We start from the raw sequence: 22,086 nt of genomic DNA, 5'->3' as shown, positions 1-22,086 counted from the left end.
CTTCTGTGTAGACGTGGTTTATCCAATTACCGTGAGGTGTTCTGTCAGCCCTGTAGTGCGCAGTGAAGCATAGCTGTATTTCTTAGGTCTGTAATTTTCCAATAATTAGATCTTCAGGCACGTATGTCTTGCAGTTCAAATATGATTCAGTTATATCTCTGTTGCTAAAGTAACTGCATACGTAAACCCTCAAAAATGTGCTTTAATAGTGATGGTCTACTGTGAATGTGTGCTATTTAGGTAACTTGCAATATACTTCCAGGACAATATAATTACATGGCTGGGTTATTTTTAATTTCATCGGGCAGCATTTCTCAAGGCTTGGTCATTCCAGCACCACTTTTTTTTTTTTTTTTTTTGCCCTGCTTATATACCACCTCTATGGTGTCATGAATTTAACATTATTCTTGAAATCTACTCATTAAAAGTGTCAGTAAATGTACTCCTTAAATATCAGTAAATGTAGCTCAGAAGGAAAATCTACATGACCACAGTAAATAAGAAATCAATTTTCACTTTCCTCAAATAGAATATACCCACCAAACACCACTCTCAATAAACAATGAAAATAAACAATTTACTAAATATTAGCCAGATGCTGTTAGCTAGATACCAAGGCTCTGAGCCTGATGCTTGCTCTTTCTTTGTTATAAAGGAAGATCTGCAAGTATTGGAGAATGTGGTAAAGATCTGTTAGCACCAAATCAAGACCTTTTCTTGGGTGTAATTAGAAGGATTGGGAAAAAAATTGAAAAGAGAATAATTTTCTCATGTTGTGACTCATTACATAATAGTGTCTTGTCCATATTAAAGGGTATTGTTTTATCATATAAATTCATTTGTATGAGCTCATAGTTTGCTCTTATAAAGTCAATGTCAAGTTTGATGTTTCAGTATCAAGTTTACAACAACTTAATTTTGTTTTTCTACAGTTCTCTCTTACAGACAAATCAAAAAGGGTAGAAATTGGGTGGATCTTGAGGTCTTTTGTTATGTCTAAACTGTAAAGTTAAGAACCACTGACAAATCACAGGTGACTTGGAAGAGTCGCTGATGGGGTCTGGAATCCCGATTTTACCACTTGTTTGCTCTGTGACCTTGGGTACCAACTTCTCTTAGTCTACAATTTCTCAGCTGTAAAATGTGAATAATGGCATCAGCCTTAAAGTACTGATGTGTGGCTTATAAAAAAGTAATGTAGGGGCACCTGGGTGGCTCAGTCGGTTAAGCATCTGCCTTCGTTCGGCTCAGGTCATGATCCCAGGGTCCTGGGATCAAGCCCCGTGTCAGGCTCCCTACTCAGCGGGGAGCCTGCTTCTCCCTCTCCCACTGCCACTACCCCCACTTGTCCGTGCTCTCTCTCTCAAATAAACAAAATCTTTTTTTTTTTAAAGTAGTGTATGTGAATTCCCCCTGTCAAACAGGACAGGTGGTCTGTATTAGTAGTTATTGTTGATCCCGTAAGCTCCGAGAAAGCAGGACGGTGTCTTACTTGTACCACAATATGAGTGGCTGGTCCCTGGTCAATGCTCAGTAAATATCCTCACGCTCAACCAGGTTCAGGGGTGCAGAGGTTGGGGAATGCTGTTTGCTCACGCTGCCTTCTTCAGAAAGTCTCCTCTGATTAGGTGGGTCGAAAAGTGTCACATGTCAATGTAGACATTACTTTTGGGCAGAATGGCTCTTGAGATTCTGGGGGCCGGGGCTGTGTTGGCGGTCAGTATGAAGAGCTACAAACTGTTACATGGATGGTGGAAACAAAGGCAGCAGATGTGAGATCACAGAATCAAAAACCATCAGAAATAGAAGGACCGAGTGCCCTCATTTCGGAGGGGGAAGCTAAGGCCTGAGAAAGGGTGTGATTTGACTAAGGTCATCCTGCTGGCTGGGAGCAAAGCAGAGGCTTGAGCCCACGTCTCCTGATGCCCACCCAGTCCAGAGCCCTATCCCCCATGTCATATCCAGTCCTTATTCACTGTTGTCATATAGTGATGATCTGCTTGTCTTTCTTCCTGCAACTTTGCAAAGCCTCTGGCCTCATCGCCCCTCTGGGGATAAATCTACATTCTCCACCAGCACCCACAGAAAGCAGGGGATGCTGGGAGCCTCTGTGTGCACACATGTCCTTCCACTTAGGGCCCAGCTGTGATCCCAGGGGCGTGAGCATGCTCACACCACAGGGAGGGCCGCGCTAAGTCATCTCCAGAAAAACATTGCCCGATGTCTTCCCTCCTGGCTCCCCTCTTTTGGACCAAAAAATGTTTATTCTTTAATATTATGCAACATTCTTTAAAAATATGGAAAAGGAAAAAAAGCATCAAGAAATTAAAAAAAAATCACAATCCCACAACCTAAAGATAACCACTGATAATCTCTTGGCATATATCTCTTTAGTCTTTTTGCTCTGGGTATATATGTAATTTCCTTTCCTTGCCCCCACCCCCTGGTAGACTCACATCCTGCAAACAGAGCTTTATACCTGCTTATCATTATGTTGTATCCACTTACTATTATGTTATGGCCATTTCCCCTAGTTAGTAAATTTTTTTTTCTTTTTTCTTCTTTTTTCTTAGAGTATCAATTTAATTCATGGATTTGGAGAAAATAAATCTTTTTATATTAAAATTAACATGGCCGTATTTTGAAATGGAAGGCAAAATGTGCCTGAGTTTTGTAACTAAAGCATGAAGCTTCAAAGAAAAATGTCGCTCATGACTTAGGCTCCATCCCAGACCCTCAGAGTTACGCATTCATTCTTTACCATTTAGTGGGTAGGTATGAGAAGTATTAGTCTGTTTTGAGAGATTTTTAAAATATAGTACTCGGGCGCCTGGGTGGCTCAGTTGGTTAAGCGACTGCCTTCGGCTCAGGTCATGATCCTGGAGTCCCTGGATCGAGTCCCACATCGGGCTCCCTGCTTAGCAGGGAGCCTGCTTCTCCCTCTGACCCTCCCCCCTCTCATGTGCTCTCTCTCTCATTCTCTCTCTGTCAAATAAATAAATAAAATCTTAAAAAAAAAAACATTTAAAATATAGTACTCATTGGGCATCATTTATTATATAGATCTATTATATATAACATATATGATAGTATATATACACAATATATATAATATGTCACATATATCTATACTTAATATATACATATATTTATATTATATAATGCATTTATATATGATATACTTAATATGTAACATTTGTTTTATAATAATATATATATAATAGCTTTATTGACATATAATTTACACCATACAATTCACCTATTTAAAGTGTACATTTCCCTGGCTTTTAATATGTCCTCAAAAGTGTGCAACTATCAGCACAATCAATTTTAGAGCATTTTATTTGCCTCAAAAATAAATCCTGGGCGCCTGGGTGGCTCAGTTGGTTAAGCGACTGCCTTCGGCTCAGGTCATGATCCTGGAGTCCCGGGATCGAGTCCCGCATCGGGCTCCCTGCTCAGCGGGGAGTCTGCTTCTCCCTCTGACCCTCCCCCCTCTCATGCTCTCTCTCTATCTCATTCTCTCTCTCTCAAATAAATAAATAAAATCTTAAAAAATAAATAAATAAATAAATAAATAAATAAATAAATAAATCCTGTATGCATCAGCAGCCACTCTTTGTTTCCTTCCAACCCCGGACAACCACGAATCTATTTTCTGTCTCTGTAGATTTGCTGCTTCTTGATCTTCCATATAAATGGAATTACACAATATGTGGTCTTTTGTGTCTGGCTTCTCTCACTTAGCATCATGTTTTCAAGGTTCATCCTTGTAGTTTGTGTCAGTACTTCTTTTTTTTTTTTTAAGATTTTATGTATTTATTTGAGAGAGAGAGAGAGAGAGCACAAGCTGGGGGAGGGGCGGAGGGAGAGGGAGAAGCAGGCTTCCCACTGAGCAGGGAACCTGATGCGGGGCTCGATTCCACGACCCCGAGATCGTGAGCTGAGCCGAAGGCAAATGCTTAACTGACTGAGCCACCCAGGCACCCTTCTTTTCTTCTCTATAGCCAAATAATCTGTTACATGACTGTACCAAATTTTGTTTATTCTACTTCTAGGCCATTATGAGTAATGGTGCTGTGAACATTGGCGTATACGTTTTTGCGTGGACGTGTATTTTCTTTTCTCTCGGGTGTGTACTCAGAGTGGAATGCTGGGTCATATGGTAACTCTGTTTGCTTCTTTTGAGGAACTGCCAGACTGTTTTTCCAGAGTGGCTGCATCATTTTACATTCCCGCCAGCAGTGTATAAGGGCTCTTATTGCTCCACATCCTCTCCGACACTTGTTATTACAGCTGTCCTAGTAGGTGTGAAGTGTATTTCACTGTGGTTTTGATTTGCATTTCCCTAATGACAAATGATGTTGAGCATCTTTTCATGTGCTTATTGGCCATGTGTATATCTTCTTTGGAGAAATGTCTGTTTAGATCATTTGCCTGCTTTAAAAAATTTTTTTAAATTTTTTTAAAGATTTATTTATTTATTTGAGAGAGAGAGAAAGAGCATGAGCAGGGGGAGGGGCAGCATGAGCAGGGAGAGGGAGAGAGAGAATACTCAAGCAGACTCCCATTGAGCATGGAGCCCAACATGGGGCTCGATCCCAGGACCCTGAGATCATGACCTGAGCCGAAATCGAGTCAGACGCTTAACCAACTGAGCCACCTAGGTGCCCCTCATTTGCCCACTTTTTTTTTGTCATTTGCCTACTTTTAAATGAGTTATTGAATTGCTTTTTTTATATTGATTTACAAAAGTTCTTTTTATATTCTAGATACAAGCCCCTCATCAGATATGTGACTTGCAAATCTTTTCTCCCATTCTATGGGTGTCTTTTCACTTTCTTGATGATACCCTTTGAAGCACAAACATTTTTAAATGTTTATGAAGTTTTTTTTTTTATGAAGACTATCTTCCAGGAATGATTTTATGGTATGATTTAATGTTTCATATGGGTGTGCCATGAATTTCTTACCTAATACCTGTTGTTGAACCCTCGAAATGTTTTCAGCTTCTTTGCTATTATCCATCATGTGAAGCTATATATCTGTAGGAATAAATCTTTGTGCATAATTCTTATGGTCTCCTTAGAACAGACTTCTAGAAGTGTAACTACTCTGCACAAGTGAGTGCTTTTATGACTCTTGGGCAGTTTGCTTTCCAAAAACTCCTGCCCCCTCGTGCCCTCCTCTCCCCACCACCCTCCCCTATAGTGCATTTAAGTGCCTGTTCACTGTGTCCTCTGGTGCTATTATTTATGAAGGAAAACTCCTTTACTGAAGTCAACGAATGTCACTGAATTGTGAGATGTGTGTGTTTTCTAGCTGGTCTGGGCTCCGCTGTGCTTGTCTGGGGAGAGCATTTTAAGGTCTGTGAGCAGGAAGTCCAGGTAGAAGGAATCCCAGAATATCTTCCAGGAAAAGCAGTTTCAGTCCTTTTGGGTACAGACAACAGCGGTATGGGAGAAGAAAATCTCTCCTCCATGCGGTTCCTTGGGGAGGCTGCTTCAGTGCCTACAGCAGGAAAGGCCACTGCTGGCCAGTGTGGACACCCTCCACAGCCGGCGGCCACTCATTCTTGTTTGTACCATTCATGTACCACTCCCTTCCTACTGACAAAAAAAAAAAGAATCCATTCACGTTATTCCCAAATTCCAGAGGAGTGCGTTTCAGCTGTCCAGGAAAGCTGATCATCAGGCAGCTTGGTGGTTTGTAGCTTCAAATTCAGTGATCAATTCATCCAGCAAAACTTTCTTGAGAACCTCTCACGCACCCACCATTGTATTAGGCATTGGGGATGCAGGTACGGATCAGATTTGGGGTCTCATGTTTATAAACCATTTGTGGTTCTGGAGGTCGTCTGATGAAAATGTTGGACCCCCTCCCCAGAAAACCTTGTGCGCTCACATGTATAATGTCCTGTGTTTATAGCCTCCTCACAAACCATCAGTGGATTTCCCGGGGGCGGGGGGCTCAGAATCATTGCATATTCTTTTTTTTTAAGATTTTATTTATTTATCTGAGAGAGAGAATGGGAGACAGAGAGCATGAGAGGGGAAGGGTCAGAGGGAGAAGCAGACTCCCTGCCGAGCAGGGCGCCCGATGCGGGACTCGATCCCGGGACTCCAGGATCATGACCTGAGCCGAAGGCAGTCGCTTAACCAACTGAGCCACCCAGGCGCCCTCATTGCATATTCTAACAAATGAAAGAAAGATGCCATCCTCATGTTTGTGTCATTACAATTGCGTAACACCTTGGAGCTCGACTCCTAACAGGATTTCCTTCCTCCCACAGCTGCATTTGTAGACTTAGACGTTTGCGCATCACTTCCTATGTGTGGGCTGTTTGGAGATTTGCAGCTTCAGCAGAGACCCTGACAGGCCTGGTCTCAGCCCTCACGGAGCTCGCAGTCCAGGGAGGAACTGCTGTTCTCACCTGATCTGGCCTGGATCTCCCTGACGGCGTGTCGGGAAGAAACAAGAGTGAACGACCTGAAGAGACAGGGCAGGCGGTGGTGATGTCAGGGTCCCTGGACGTCACCAGTCAAGACAGGGACTACGGGTGGCTGAGTCCAGCCTGGTCTTTCAGGGGACGTCAAGGCCCAATTCGGGTTTTGGGAACCAATACTCCTGGAATAGTGGAAACCATGGGACAAAGCCAAGGAGCATGGCCACCAGGATACTTAGGATCTGGGAGGTCCACAAATACCTTTTTGTGCTGTGTTGCATCCCCACAACCCAAATCCCATTAGGCCAATAAGCCAGGGCAGATTCTCCTGCCGAAGGAGGGAGAGAACCAGATGGGAAGACATCTCTCAGTGGTGGATAATTCACAGGTTTCCTTTGCTGAATTCCCGATAAGCTCTTGGGCACACCCCCACCCCCATGGCCTTTCTCTCGCCCCAACATCACACAAAAAGAATGTGAAGCGTCCCGCACCAGGAGGCAGCCAGCTGCTGGGCGTGGGTGCTAAAGCAGCATGGAGAGAAAGCTCATCAATGACCCCTCGGTGTCTGGGGGCCCTGGAGTGCGACTGTCTGAGAGAACCAGCAAGCCCAGGAAAACGGCGGAGGGCACTGATTTGGATGCAGGCCTCCTCCAGGGTTTATGCTCCTGCGCTTGTGGACTTCTCGTGGGTCACGGGTGCCTCTGGGAAGCCAAGGAAGGCTACAGAACCCCTCTCCGCACACTACTGTCGTGAATCATTTGAGGAAGCTTTGGGACCATTGAAGCTCAACTGTGGGTTGCTAGGGCTTCCTGGAAAGCAAATCTTAACTTGTGTGGTCTCCTGAGGGAGATGAAATGTCTCTGTACTGCAATTATTGCCATTAAAGGTCAAAATGATAAAAACCAGGCAAACTTTCTCTTCAAAGGCCAAATAGTCAATATTTTAGGCTTTGCGCGCCACACAGTGACTCATCAAAACTCCTCAGCCCTGCTGTTGTAGCAAGAAAGCAGTCATGGCCAATACGTAAATGAATGGGCATGGCTGTGTTCCAATAAAACTTTATTTACAAAAACAAGCAGTGGGCCAGATTTGGCTCATGGGCTATCGTTTTCCGACCCCCGGTAATAATAACAGTCAGTGTTTAGGAACACTTACCACGAGCCCGGAGCTGAGCTATGTGTTTGTATTATTATCCTCATTTTACAGATGAGAAATCAGCATTAGGGACGTTTTGTAACTTGCCCAAGGCCACTCAGCTGGTAATTGATGGAACCTGGATTCTGGTTTCATTGTTTTGATCGCATAAGATGGTCACCAAAAGTGTTACGAAGGATTGGGGATAGGAGATGATGATAAACCTTTATTGAGGGGCGCCTGGGTGGCTCAGATGGTTAAGCATCTGCCTTCAGCTCAGGTCATGATCCCAGGGTCCCGGGATTGAGCTTCACATCTGGCTCCTGACTCGGCGGGGAGCCTGCTTCTCCCTCGCCCTCTGCCTCTCCCCTGCTCATGCTCTCGCTCTCTCTCTGTATCTCTCTGTTTCAAATGAATAAATAAAATCTTTAAAAATAAATAAATAAATAAATAAATAAATAAACGTTTATTGAGATTCTGCTCTGGGCCAGGGGCTATCAGAAGTGCTTCATATGGGTTAACACTAGTCATGCCCACCACAACTCATGGTTACTAATAATACTTATGAGAGGGAGCTGAGGCACAGAGAGGTTAAGGCGCTTGCCTTAGGTCATACAGCTGGTAAGTGGTGGGGCAGGATTCAAACCCACATTGTGCTCTCAAAACCACCCCCACCACAGCCACATCCAGTTGCTATGTTGAAGCCCATGGGCTGCGGTAATATCCCCTTTATCATCTAACAGGACGTCCTCGATTAGAAAGCAGTCCTGAGTCAGACTCCTGGGCCCCCTACTTGTCGGTTGTTACTCCATTAGCCCCTGGATCATGGCATGGTCCTAGGAGAGAGTCTTGTTTAGCTGGGGTTTACCAGCTGGTTAGATATTTACAGAGCTGGTCTGAGTGCCCCAGCGGGGCCCCTATAAGGTGGGGCTGTTCTGCAGAGGCATGTCGGGTGGGAATATGTGGGTGAGCACAGAGTGGATGGCCCGCGTGGTGACCAGAAACGCCAGGCGCACCAGGGTGCCTGGAGGACATTTCAGTTGAGGGGGATCAGAAGCTTGGGACCCTTGGGCGTCACCTGCCCTCGTCTGGGGCCATGACCCCCATGCCTCCTGTCTCTCCTCAGGGGCGGCTGACTGAGTTCTGGGCTCGCCTCTGAGTCAGAGGCCCCAGCAGGAAAATAAACTTTCTGTACTAAGACGAGGAGAGAGCAGCTCACTTTTCAAAAATAGGAGAGGCAGCTCTGTTGCTATGACGAATTTCTTGTGTTGCTCCGTGTTTTTGAAATTTTTTACATTTTTTTGTGACCCACATAAAAAGGTACATACAGCCTCCTTATAAAAATACATGGAAAAATCTCCATCTTATGCCTTATCTGAGTGAGATTCAAGGGGCTTTGGGGCCAAGAGAGCTCGTCGTAAAGCCTTTGAAGGCTCCGGGATCTCTGACATTTGGGGGACCCCACCCCACATCGTGGCAAACCTCAAAATGTCCCTACAGATCCCATTACACGTATGCATTTCTTATAAAAATATCTGAAAAGGTTTTAAAAGAATTCATACAACCAGGGTTTTTTGGTTTTTTTTTTGAAGAATAAATTATTCAGCGTGTTCTTGTGATTTGGGCTTTTCTATTTCTAAACACACGAGCACTGTGGACTAGCAGCTGACTCACCAGTGTACTGTAGACAGTTCATCAGACATTTATTTATTTTGAGTTTTCAGCTGCCTTTCCATGTTCTGGGGTCGGTTTGCTTGCGATTTCAGGTTCCAAATATCTCCAGAGGCCTTTGACGAACTTGTGGACCACAGGTTCTGGGCCTCAGTTTTCCTGTATGCAAAATGGGAACTGTTTAGGAAGAGGCGTGCAGAAAGGGGAGGGGCGGAGAGGAAGAGGATGATAGAGCAAATGGGACAAAAGAGCAATAATCAGTGACTTTGGGCGAAGATTTAAGAAGTTCCTTGTCCTATGGTTGCTACCTTTCTGTGAGTTTAAAATGATATCAAAATGAAAAAAGAAAACGTTCTCCCTCCATCTAAGGTGGTGGTGGTGGGTGAGGGGTCAGTGGATTGATGGGAAGTTTGTAGAGCCTGGGAGGGGCAGCAGGGGCACCAGGGGCTTAAGGGGTGTGGCACCGTGTTCCCTCGTCCTCTCTAGATGAGCAGGTGCTTTTTCATATGCCTTTATATTTTGGGGATCCCTACAGATCCTTCTGGAAGAAAGGGGGCTTCTAAAAAGGAAGCTAAAGACCTGTGGCCATGGAATCTAAAGACTCTGAGTCCATTGATCTTGGAGGCCTTGGGTTTTTCGAACAGCGAAGGCAAAAGAGGCCAAGTCCCTGGTTGTAAATTGGTGGGTGGGGCAGTGGGAGGAGAAAGAGGGCGGAGGAAGAAGTGGCCCAGTTGGCGAATTCGAGTCTTCCGATGAGCACCTTGCAAGCCAGCACTCAGCATTTGCCCCCTGCTGCCCTCGGGGCTTTACAAGCACGAACGCTAATTCCATGATACCCTGCCGGGCAGGTGCTCTTGCTATTGGCATGCTACAGAGGAAGAAACGGAAACTCAGAGAAGTGAAGTCGCTTTCTCGAGGTCACACAGCCAGCGCGGTGGCAGAGCTGGGATGCCCATCTGGGCACCTGGTTAGTGGGGCTTAACTTACTCCGTGTTAACAACGCAGCCAGAACAGGGACTTCGGTGTATGATGCAGGGCCAGAGCCAGGAGGCAGGGTGGGGAGCGATGGGTTTTCAGAAATGACTCACAGAGTTAGGGTAACAACATATATAAAGCACTTACTCTGAGCCTTGTGTCATACACCCTACATGCATCATCTCAGAGAATCCTGCAAAGCAGCTCTGCAAGGTTGAAATTAGCATCTCCATTTTGCAGAAAGGGTAAGGGAAGCCCAGAGAGGGCAAGTATCTTACTCAAGGTCACACAGCAAGGAAGTGGCAGGGCTGGGATTCAAACGCAGGTTTTTCTGACCTTGAAAGTCTGTGTTGTTGTTGTTGTTGTTTTAAGATTTTATTTATTTATTTGAGAGAGAGAGAGAGAGAGAGCACACACGAGCCAGGAAAAATGGGCAGAGGGAGAGGGAGAAGCAGACTCCCTGCTGAGCAGGGAGCCCAATGCGGGGCTCCATCCCAGGACCCAGGGATCATGACCTGAGCCAAAGGCAGATGTAAACGTCTGTGTTCTTGACCATTAGGCTACACTGCCCTAAAATGCAATGGCTTTGGTGCTTCTGATCTGTTTCCAGGAGTTCACAGTAAGAGTTGGCCCTGGGAAGGGAGGTGCAGGCATGAAGGCTGGCTCAGTTCATCCAACTTTTCCAGTATGGGTCAGGTCCAGTGCTGGTAGCTGGTACAACAGCAGTCCAGGGGTGGAGACAGATGTGTACGTGACAAAATGAAGAGGCAGTGTGATTTGAGAAAGGATGAATGTGTTGGCCAAGTACAGACCCCCACCCCAGGCAGATCAACCTTCCCAGGTAGGTGGGAAGAGGACGGGCAGCCCTGGGAGACTGACTGGAGGAGAGGACGTCTGCCTTTGAAAGATGACCAGGTTACTGTGGCTGGATGCACGGTGGCGAGACAGGGTATTCCTGGCAGAGAGGGCAGCTCGAGCAAAGGCGCAGAGATTTGAAACCACATGATGGGGTCAGAGTAGAAGGAGGGGAAGGGGTGGGCCATGTAGCTGGAGAGATGGGCAGGGCAAGGGCACTGAATACATCTGTGTGTGTGTGTGTGTGTGTGTGTGTGTAGCAGGAGTGGAGGAGTTCTCTGGGAACTGCAAGGATTGGCTGCTCAGAACTTGCTGTGTGGCTTTGAGCAGCTGCTAACCCTCTCTGGGCCTCTGTTCTGGAACATGGAAGCTTTCCGAGACCCAGGAACAGCTAGCTTGGGTTTGAGGAGGGGTCTCAAACATGCTCCAAGCTCCTCCCATGCCCATCCTGGAACAATGGGGTGGAACAACCCTGCTGGTACCCCCCACTCCTCTCAGGCATCCAGGGTGGTCTCCCCCTACCCCTGCAAATCTCTGTTCCAGTGGGAGGAGCTGGGCTGGATGGGCAGGGTCCTGCTCATGGGAGGCGGGCGGGGGGGGGGTGTAATCAATGGGCCTCATCCACCCCCACCAGGAAGCCCCATCCCCTGTTAGGGCTTCCTCACTCCTGGTCGCACCCTCCCAACACTCCCTCTCAGTGCTGTTAACCCTTCCCAGCCGGGACCAGAGGCCAGGGGCCTGGATTCTTGCCAAGCAGACAAAATCGACTGGGCTGTCAGCACCCTCCTACCTCCTACCTCTTCCTTCTCAGTCCCCAAAAGTTGACTTCTCACCTCTGTACTCCTTCCCTCCACCTTCGACCTCCAGGAGCACGAGGAATCCTCCTTCCCCTCCCTCCCTGAGCCTGGTCTGCAGGACGGTGGGGGGGTGGAATTAAGTCCCCCCGCTACCTGAACACATACTGCCCAGACACACATCATGTTTCCAATAACATTTTTGGCTGCAGGAGTTACAAATGTCTGATGACGCTTGGCACGGTGTTCCATTCTCCCATCTTGGTAACCCCGCAGGCCTCTCCGTGGTGAAGAGCGAGAACTTGGCCGTCAGGAAGAAGTCTTTGGGAACATGGCCCAGCTGGTCCGAGGAGGTTGGTCATCCATCTGTTCATTCATTTAACAAATATTTATGGAACAGGTACTATGGGCCTAGCAGCAGTCCCAACCCCCCGGGGATACAGGATGGATGGTATATTCACAATACGAATGATCATTGCATTACAATTGGGCTCAGTGCTGTAGCACAGGAGGGGGTGCTGTGGGGATGAATGACAGGGGCACTGACCTAGCTTGGGAGTGCAAAGAGAGTGACATTTCAGTCAACCTGGGAAGGTTTGGGTCCTCCAGCCCTCTTTCAGCTTTGCCATCCCTTTAATTTTTTCCTTCCTGGGAGATGAGGTTATGTACTAGGGAGCCATGGAATGTTGTTGAGCAGTGGTGTGACCTTGAACAAAATGGAACATCAGGAAGGTGGCTCAAGTAGTGCCCCGGGGATGATTAGAGGGCCTGCATTGGGGAATGCCAACCTTCTAATGCCCAACAGGACAGGAAAGTGATCCAACATTCATTGAATGCAGTGTGTCAGACTCTGTTCCAAGCACGTTGTGGGTATCAACTTCTTTCATCTTTCCAACGGTCTGAGGTATTTATTACTGCCGTGTGCGGAGGAGAAAGAAAGTCTCCCTCTCTGAGACTCAGAGAGGTTAGGAAATTGTGCAAGGTCACACAGCTAGCAGGGGAAGCAGGGACTCAAACCCAGATGTGTCCGCCACCAAGGTCAGTGTTCTGGTCTCTAGAACAGCCCTTGTGTTAATTTCCTACTTCTGCTCTACAAATCACAAATATTGTGGCTTAAAACAATACATACTTACAGTCCTACAGTTCTGGAGCTGAGAAGTCCAAAATGAGTCTGAAGGGGCTAACATCAGGATGTCATCGGCAGGGCTGGTTCCTGTTGGAGGCTTCAGGGAGAATCCATTCCTTGCACCTTCCAAGGGTGGAGGCTGTTTGTCTTCCTTGACTTATGGCCACATCACAAATGTCTGCTTCCTTCCTCATCCTACTGCCTTCTCCCCCCAACGCCCCCGAGTCCTTGCCTTCCCCTTCTGAGGACCCTTGGATTACCCTGGGCTCACCTGGATAATCCGGGATAATTTCCCCATCTCAAGAGGCACAATTTCATCACATCCATAACTTAATCACACGAGCATCAAATGAACCAGAGATGAGAAATGACTTGCCAAGGCCACACAGCCAGTCAGCGGCTGACATGAAGCTCTCATTCCAGTGCGGTCTGTCCACATCTTAAACAAAGTCCGAAGTGGGCACAGTTTGGATTTATAGGGAATCCTTCATGTCACAGAAAGTATCTTCCCAGGCTTCCTGTGGTTTGAGAGCCTCTCTGGTGAACCTAGTTTCGCAACTGATAACCAGGGAGAACGAGGAAACCATTTGCTTTAACTAGAGTGTTGGGGATCCATGAATACTAATATACCATACATATACCATATATATCCAGACATATACCAAGGGGTGTGGGAGTTAAGATATAAGTTTATCTACACTAGGGTTGGCCAATCCATGGGACAGGATGAAGCAGAGCTGGCACCGCCCCCCCCAGCCTCCTAGGCCAATGGGTTGGACTTTTGTTGGAGGACAGAGTGGGATGAGAGAGGCAAGGCTCCTCCTTTAGGTCCAAGGCAGGCATTGCTCATGGGTCACTGTGCCCTTTCCAGCCTGACCTGGATGTGGCCTCAGATTTCCTTTAACAAGGAGCTCCAGGGTTCCAGAGCCAACCAACTAGATTTGGGTATAAGAGAAAGCTTGATCCGCCATCTTGGAACTACATAGCATTCTCGAGGGAATAAACAGAGTCTTCTTTGCCACCACCTCTCTTGCGGGTCCCAGTACCCCAGTGTTAGGCCTCGGGTTTCAGAATCCTATTTGAAAACAACAACAAACAACTCCCCCACCCCACCTGCAACCCTTTCTATTCCAAGGAAGAAAAAGCCAAACTTCTCAGCCATGTTCAGAATGGTGACCAAAGACCTCTGGCTTTTGATTGGCCGGGGCAGCCGGATTCTTGCTCTTCCTCACTGGGGGCCCAGGTGGGGCTGTGTGCTCTGACCTCTACCTAGGGCATCCAGGGGCCCTGCTGGCCTGGGCCTGGAGTCCTCACTCGGTCAGATCTCCTAGCCGATAAAACCCAACAATCATTACAGTCTTGGGTTGGCTTTGGAGGCTGGGAGTGGGGTGGGGGGCCTCCAGGAGACCTGCATTAATGGTATCCAACATTCAATGAAGGAGGAAGAGGAAATTTCCATAAATCCATCTAGACGCTGGATTTACCCTGCTAGGCTCCCCTTGCAGGATATCCTGAGTGTGCAAGATCTTCCTCAGAGCTTACCTCTCTGTCTCCTCTCCCACCTCCTCCTCTTCCCCTCCCCCTCCATCTCTTTCTCCTTCCCCCCTCCTCCCCTCCTCTTCCTTCCCCCTCATCCCCTCCCCCCTCATCCCTCCCTCTTCTCTTTCCCCTCCCCACTACAGTCCCCCTCAGTCCCCAGCAGATAAGGAAACTGGCTCAGAGAGGTGAGAGGACTTGCTCAGTCACACAGCTCACAGTAGGGGAAACAGGGATTCGGTCAAATCTACTCTGTCTGATGTCAGAGCCCCCAGCTCTTGACCACTATTCCGTGGACTGACAAGATAACTTGTTCCAGGATCCAGGATTTATTCCTAATGGAAATGTCTGTATCTGTGGTTTTCAAACTTGAGCGAGCATCAGAATCCCCTGGCGACTTTTGAACACACAGCTCACTGGGCCCCGCCTGCAGAGGTCTGGTTCCCAAGGTCTGCAGACGGACCTGGCTTAAGAGCTTGAATTTCTAACAAGCTCCCCAGCAAGGTGTCAGCGGCTGGTCCAGAACCCGCACTTTGAGAACCACTAGTCTCAATTAATGACAGACATTTAGATGGTGATGTTCATGATGCACAGGGTTTCTATCGCATCGTGGAAATATCCTCACCTTTGGACCAGGATGCTCTGGGGCTGCTGCCCGGCTGCTAACGGTGCCCTGGGATGTCCCTTGCCTTCTCTGGGTCCAGTGTTCCCATCTGTACAGTAAGGGCATGGATGAGATGCTCTTGGTCCCCTGGGCAAGCCTGCCAGAGCGGGGAGGAGAGGGGTTTAGAGTCAGGCTGGGTCTGACTTCTGACTCTAGGGAGCTGTGTGACCTTGGACAGTGACTTAACCTCTCTGTGCTTCCAGTTAGTATCTAGGAAATGAAAGAGATGATAGTTTCTAAGTGTCCATCTCACTGGACTAACAGTTGAGGATGGTGGGGAAAAGAAGGAGAGGCTCTAAGGCTGGTCAGATGGTGAAGGACATGTTCCCACACCCACCCAAGCCCTTAGGTCTAAAGAAGAGCAAGTGACCCTCCCTCCCATCCCCTCTCCATTTGCCCTTCTCCCTTCTTCGCCCACCCTCCTCTCTCTCTCTCTCTCTCTTTCCTATCCCCTCTCCCCCCCTCCCTCCCTCTCTCCTCTCTCTCGCTCTCACCTTCTTCATCCCCCCTTCTTCCTTTCTACACAAGTTAGTGTTGGCAGCCTTAGCTTTGGAATGAGCCAGACCTGGGTTCAGTCAGGCCTCTGTCGGCCCCATCTGGGTGCCCTCGGCAAAAGAACTTCTCCCCTCATCTGTAGAACAGGTGAAGGACACCTCCTCTGGTGTGGGGGGAGGGTCACGTGACTCATTCCGTGGGAAGCCCCCCCCACCCCGGGCACAGGGCGATGCACACAGTGGCCCTTCGGTTAGTTCTTCAGTCTGGAGGCCAAGGGCTGGGCTCTGGAGCCAGATAGTCTGGGTGGAATCCCAGCCCTCCTGCCTATGGGCTGTGTGGCCCACGGCAAGTGACTTGACCTTTCTGGGTCCCAATTTCCTTATTGGTACAATGAGGGCAGAAATAGTACTGACTTTGCAGAAATAGTACCTCCTGAGGGTGAAGGACCGAGTGGCCGGCCGGCACCCTGTGTGGGTGTCTGCTCTCATGTTTATTCTGCCCGTGATGCAATCGCGCAGATGAGCCAGGCACCGTGCTTCGCCCCGGGGCCAGAGCAGGGGACAGAATACAGTTTCCAGGGTAAGGGAGAGAGAGAGACTCTCACAGGAAGGAACGCCCCTGCCGCTATGATGGTAGGAGAACCCCGGGGGGATCCGAGAGCAGTCCCCCCTCCAGCGGCGGTGGGGGAGAAAGGCTTCTGGAGAGGTGGTCCCCAAGCTGAGACTTGAAAAGGGAGCAGGCGACCCTCTGAATAATAAAACATATGTTCATAGGAATTTTGTATACGAAAATAGTTGGACGGAAAAAAAAAAAAGGAAATAATTGGACGAGCGTGAAATGGGGTGTTTATTATAGTCAAAATTTTGAAAAGAACCCAACCAGTCACCCAGAAAGTGTCGACTCAATAAACCAGTCCTTGCTGCCTATGTAAGTAATAAACTGCATCCATTAGGGAAACAAAAGTTCAATAAATAAATATATAAACAAACCACTGCATCAATTCAATGAAATAATGAGCAGCTGTTAAAACAGGGTAGGGTGTGTGTAGACACACACACACACACACACACACACCTATCACTGAATGAAAAAGCAGGTTACAGTATGGGACGCGCGCGGAGTATGACTGAGCCATTTTCCATTTAGACATAGAATATATATGTGTGTGTATGTTCATACCAAAGTGTTAATGATATTTCTCTCTGGGGAGCAGGGTTTGGGATGAAAGCAGGATTTATATTTAAACAACACAGGGCCTGAATGTAGTTAAAGGTTTTGATGTATTTTGTCAGCTCTCCAGAAATGGTCTATCAATGTATATTCCAATTATGCAGAAGATTTTTGCTTCCCGGTGACATTTACTAAAACCAAACATTATGAAACATTTTCATCTTTGTTCATTTGATACTTTATTAAAAAAAATCTCATTGCTGTTTTAATTTGCAAAAAAATAAGATAAAATCAGGAAAAGGGAGCACAACTAGGGGGCCAGGAAGGGCACCCCGGTGGAGAGAGGTGGCCCAGGCTGGTGGGATACCCGGCAGCTCCTGAGGCCCTTGCAGGGAGCGGCCGCCCTTGGCACAGCTGCCTGGGACTCGCACGTGCTCCTGGTTTGCGCTCAGAGGGTGGGCACAGCTCCCAGCTGGGCTCTGGCCGCCAGAGGGGCGGGTCGTCCCCGGCGGGCCTTGCCACCAGCCACCAGCCACCAGCCACAAGCCGGTCCCCGGCTGGCAGGCAGGGGCAGCCTCCTCTGGCGGCCCCCACTCCACGCAGCTGTCCGCCCCCGCCCTTGGCCAGCCCAGTTTCCTGCCCCTCCCTCCCCCCCGCCCTCTCTCTCTCTCTCTCTCCTCCCTCATGCTCTCTCCTCCCTCCAGCTGTTTCTCTGGCAGAGTTCTGTCCCATTCAGGACAGCAGCCCCGGCGAGCGAGGAGCTCAGGACAGCACGAGGTCTCCCGGAGAGCCTCCTGAGGGCTGAGGCTGTTCTGGGGGGGAGGCTGCAATCCGGGGGGTTCCGGAGCATCTTGAACGAATGGACGGACTGCCTTCTGGGCACACAGCCAGAGCACAGTGTGGCCGAGAGAAAGAAGTGGGGCCACACGGGTCCCCTGCACATCCTCCAGTGGCCTGAAGTCCAGGGGAACCCTTGGGAAGACCCAGGCGGAGACCAGCCACAAGGTATCACACTTGGCTTTGACATCGTCTGGAGGGGCCAGGCAAGGGGGATACTCGTAGAGAGAGGAGGCCTGTGGTTCTGCGTAACATTTAATGTTGGTCATAATGAAAACATGATTTTTCAGATTTCCGAAGTAATGCATGCTAATTGTAAAAAACAGCAGGGTCACCCTATTTTTAAAAAGCAGCGAGCTCCGTGTTTTCCTTCATGACTCCACCCGAGCTCACAGCTACGAGGCAGGTGTTTCCCTCTCACAGGTGTCCTCGTTTTACAGGGGAGTGAACCAGGGCTCAGAGAGGGGAAGGCAGTGGCTCAGAGCTGCAGAGACAGTAAGCCGGGGGTTGGGGGACGGTGAGGGGAGGTTGAGATTGGAACGAAGCCCACAGCCCACTGCTTTGGCCCCTGGGCTGTATCTCTGTACAGAGACTCAGGAGGAGGTCCTCACCCAGAGGTGGCCTTTCGGGGGGCTCTCTCCATCGCCCCCACACTTGCTCGCCCACCAGTTTATCTCTGATGTTTCTTGAGTGCCTACAGATGGAGAAGACACATCTAAGTATGTAGGTGTGGACTCACGCTTCCAACATCTTGTTTGGCAGCCTCCCTTGTCTTGCACTGCAGACTGTGAACTCCCATCTATGTTCCTCCAGGATACATTTTAATGGCTGCATGGAAAGGCTATCTTGGGATTTATGTAACCATTCCTCATTGTGGTTGCTTCCTTCTTCCTCTTCTTCTTTTCTCCCCCATGATTACAAATGTGCTGTGATGACCCGCTCTTGTACATTATCATCGCATGTCTGACCTATGGATACTTTTCCAAAGGCCAAATCGCTGAGTCAAAAGTGTGCCTGTTCTTAAGGTTTGTGAGGCTTCTGGCTGCTTCCCTCTGCATTTCTTTGTTAATGCTGATCATCCCTTGCAAGCTCGTTGTTCGTTTTTCTTTTATGATTCTACTGTTCAAATCCACTCCCACGTTTTTTCTGTCGGCATGTTTATCTTTTGTTGATTTTTAAGAGTTCTTTATATAGGAAGGATGGGAACCCTTTGGCAGTGCTAGCTGTTGAACATAACCCGCACTCCCCTCTGCTTCCGGCTAGCACCTGGGCGCTGTGCTACCGTTTAAATGAGTACACTGTAAAGGCTAGCCTTGAGCGAAGTTATACACAGCACATGATAATCCAGTAACTGCTGCTTGAGATAAGTCTGATCACTCAGACCAGCCTGTGGTTCAGATAGGCCAGTGAGGAGGTGGCCAGGTTTGGGGTCTGTCTTCTTTTTCCAGTAAGAGGCCTGATCCCCAGCCTCCCTATTGGCAGCCCCTGCTTCCTTTCGAAGAGCGATCTTCCCTGTGGTTCTTGCTGTCGCTCTTCCTTCCTCCAAACTCCAGTGGTGGGAGGAGGGCTACTTGGCATTTTCTCAAGAAAGAAGGCTTAACTTAAACCAGGGATGCTCAGGCGGTGGGGTGTCAGGCACTGAGAAGCCCACGGGAAGAGTTCTTTCTTGGTACCCAGGGACCTTCTCTGGACTCTGCCAAAACTTCAGGAAATAGGTAAAGCTGACTTTGGGCAAGTCACTCCCCTCTCTGGCTTGACCCCTTCTGAGAGGTCCCTGTCTCCGTGCCCAGTCTTGTCTGTCTCTCCTGCTGGCCTGGGAGCTCCTTGAGGCTAGACTTGGGGTACTTACTCTCCTCTCTGTATCCTCAGTGGGTGCTCGGTAAATGTTCATTGAATAAATAATCAGGCCTCGGTTTTGCCATCTGTAAAATGGGATGGGTGAGTCGGGCAAAGTCTCATCCCTTAGATGTTTCCTTAATTAACTCCTCTCAGTTGGCAAACCACTTTACTGCCATGATTTTCTTGAATCCTCACCATGGCTGCATGATAAAGATATTATTACCATGCCCATTTTACAGATGAGGAGACTGAGGCCCGGGGAGGGGTTCTGAAGTTAGACGTCCACGAGAGCCACCATCATGGCTACAGAGTGAGTTCGTTTAGGTAAGTTTGAACCCGGTCTGCCCCCTGCCAGCTGAGTGACATGGAACAAGGTATCTGTATGCTCCAGTTTCCTCATCTGTAAAATGGGAATATCATAAAGACTAAATGAGATCTCGCACGTGGAACGTTTAGCAAAGGGCCTGTCATGTCGTAAGGAGCTCCAGAAACATTAGCTGTGATTCTATGATCATTTCTATACCACCTGCCATCTATACCATTGACACCCATCCGAGCCAAATAGAAATTATTATTAATTTCTTCACCAGTGGGTTATTAATGCTCAGGTTCCCATCAGGGTACAAAAAACCCTCAGCGCCTGTCTCACTCGCTTTGAGCTACACTGCATGAGCGTGGTTATCACTGCCAGTAATCCCTGCCAGTTTCAAGGCTGCAAAGTAGACTCGGGGCTTCTCAAAGTGCGATCGTGGGAATGCTGGCATCGGAACGATCATGAATAATATATCATTCATGCCGAATAATCATGAGTATTTCCTAAGGCTTCAGTTTGTGCCATCAGAATCCCTGAGGGCGAGGTGTGCGAGTCTGCATGTGGCGCCAGCTCCCCAGATGATTCGGATGCACCCCAAAACTTGAGGGCCGCTGAGCTAGAGGATGTGAACATCTTTTCTGTTTGCCTTTTGTCCAGGTTTCTGCGTTGCTTATTGCACACAGAGGTTGATTTTTTTTCCTTTCTAAGCAAATATCTATGTACTTCTGTGAGTCTGCATGTCCTGTGTCAGCAGTTGAGGCCAGGAGGTCTGGTGCAGAAGTGAAACTTTATCTTGTAGCACCACAGAAAGTCAGAGTGCGCTAGCCGTCACCCAGTGTGTGGGCTTTGGAATTATTTTAAGAAGCAGAACTCTTTTGTCCAATGAAAATATAGGGAGGATGGCGATTGGAAAACGGATATAAGGCATGTTATTCTAGTTGAAACAGAGGTGGAGGACTCTGGGCCGCCGTTCACGGAATGTCACTCTTAGAGCTCGGTGGGGCAAGTTGAAAATGGCAGATCTACTCCAGACTGATAAGAGACCAAACTTTTGGAGCTTTGTGGAGTTTGCTACGTGAGCTCAGGCAAGGTGTTCTCACTCTGTGGCCATAAACATCTCATTTGTGAACAAGGAGATTGAAGGTTGTATTAGTCAGGGTAGTAGCTGCAGTAACAAATAGCCCCAAACATGTATAATGGCTCAAACAAAACAGACGTTTAGGAGAAGGCAGGTGTTTCTGCATGGGGGGAGGTCCTCTTCCATGCGTGTCCCTACTGTCCCCTTGGACATCGCTCCTAATGAAAGAAAGCATGGAAGTGTGGCACGTTTGCTTCTTCACTGCCCTCTGCCACATGGGAGAACTAGTCCTGTGGCCAGTCTAGTCGCAAAGGAGGTTGGGAAATGGAGTTCTTGGCCGGGTGGCTCTTTCCCAATGTCTGCTATATGCTGTGGAAGGGGAGAATGGATTTTTTGTGGACAGCTAGTTGTCTCTGCCACAAATTTGGTATCCTCTTGGGTCTCTCCCCTTCTCTTGATTTTAAGTCTAAATTTTCATTAACACGGTGTTAACAAGGTGATGTTGGATCCACAAATACTTTCCTATCCTCAAGATAATTCCCATCAGATATACTGAGTAAATGCCCATGCTCCAGACCCGTCACCGTGGGTTTCCCTGGAACTTAGGCAACTGCCATTCTCTTTCCCTCCTGGAACAAGCATAACAATTTTATTGAGCACAGCACACTTCCTGGAGCCCAAGGCTTTTTTTTTTTTTTTAAAGATTTTATTTATTTATTTGAGACAGAGAGAATGAGAGACAGAGAGCATGAGAGGGAGGAGGGTCAGAGGGAGAAGCAGACCCCCTGCCGAGCAGGGAGCCCGATGCGGGACTCGATCCCGGGACTCCAGGATCATGACCTGAGCCGAAGGCAGTCGCTTAACCAACTGAGCCACCCAGGCGCCCGGAGCCCAAGGCTTTCATATCCAGTATTGCCCTACAGCCCTACAGCCCTACCTAGAAAGGCTCCATGATTATCATCCCCATTTCATAGATGAAGAGAATGAGGATCAGAGAGGTAAAGGGACTTGCCCAAGGTCACATATCTCATAAGCAAAAGAGCTGGGATTTGAACTCAAAATCCTACTCCTGTCCTAGGGTGGCATCACACGTTGGATGTGTGTGTGCAAGCCCATATGTGTGCATGCGTGTGTGCGTGCGTGTGCATGTGTGT

At 48.2% G+C, this 22,086-nt stretch overlaps 1 protein-coding gene across 7 annotated transcripts in view; it reads left to right on the top strand.

The window, feature by feature from the left end:
* The first annotated feature begins 11,672 nt into the window (after nucleotides 1-11,672).
* CMKLR1 (chemerin chemokine-like receptor 1) overlaps nucleotides 11,673-22,086 on the top strand; it is a 51,837-nt gene continuing 41,423 nt past the window's right edge. For 2 of the 7 annotated variants that reach the window (XM_081801960.1, XM_081801959.1), the window contains exons 1-2: nucleotides 17,538-17,870; nucleotides 19,781-19,865. The gene's annotated coding sequence lies outside the window, so the exon portion shown is untranslated. Of the gene's footprint in view, nucleotides 11,682-17,536; nucleotides 17,871-19,780; nucleotides 19,866-22,086 lie in introns of those variants that run through there. The other 5 variants (XM_081801958.1, XM_081801961.1, XM_081801965.1 and 2 more) reach the window with 4 other exon arrangements.

Source organism: Leptonychotes weddellii, chromosome 13 (genome assembly GCF_054177405.1).
Source record: "Leptonychotes weddellii isolate Sample4059 chromosome 13, ASM5417740v2, whole genome shotgun sequence".
Classification (NCBI taxonomy): Eukaryota; Metazoa; Chordata; class Mammalia; order Carnivora; family Phocidae; genus Leptonychotes; species Leptonychotes weddellii.
This window is presented reverse-complemented; position numbering and strand designations above follow the sequence as displayed.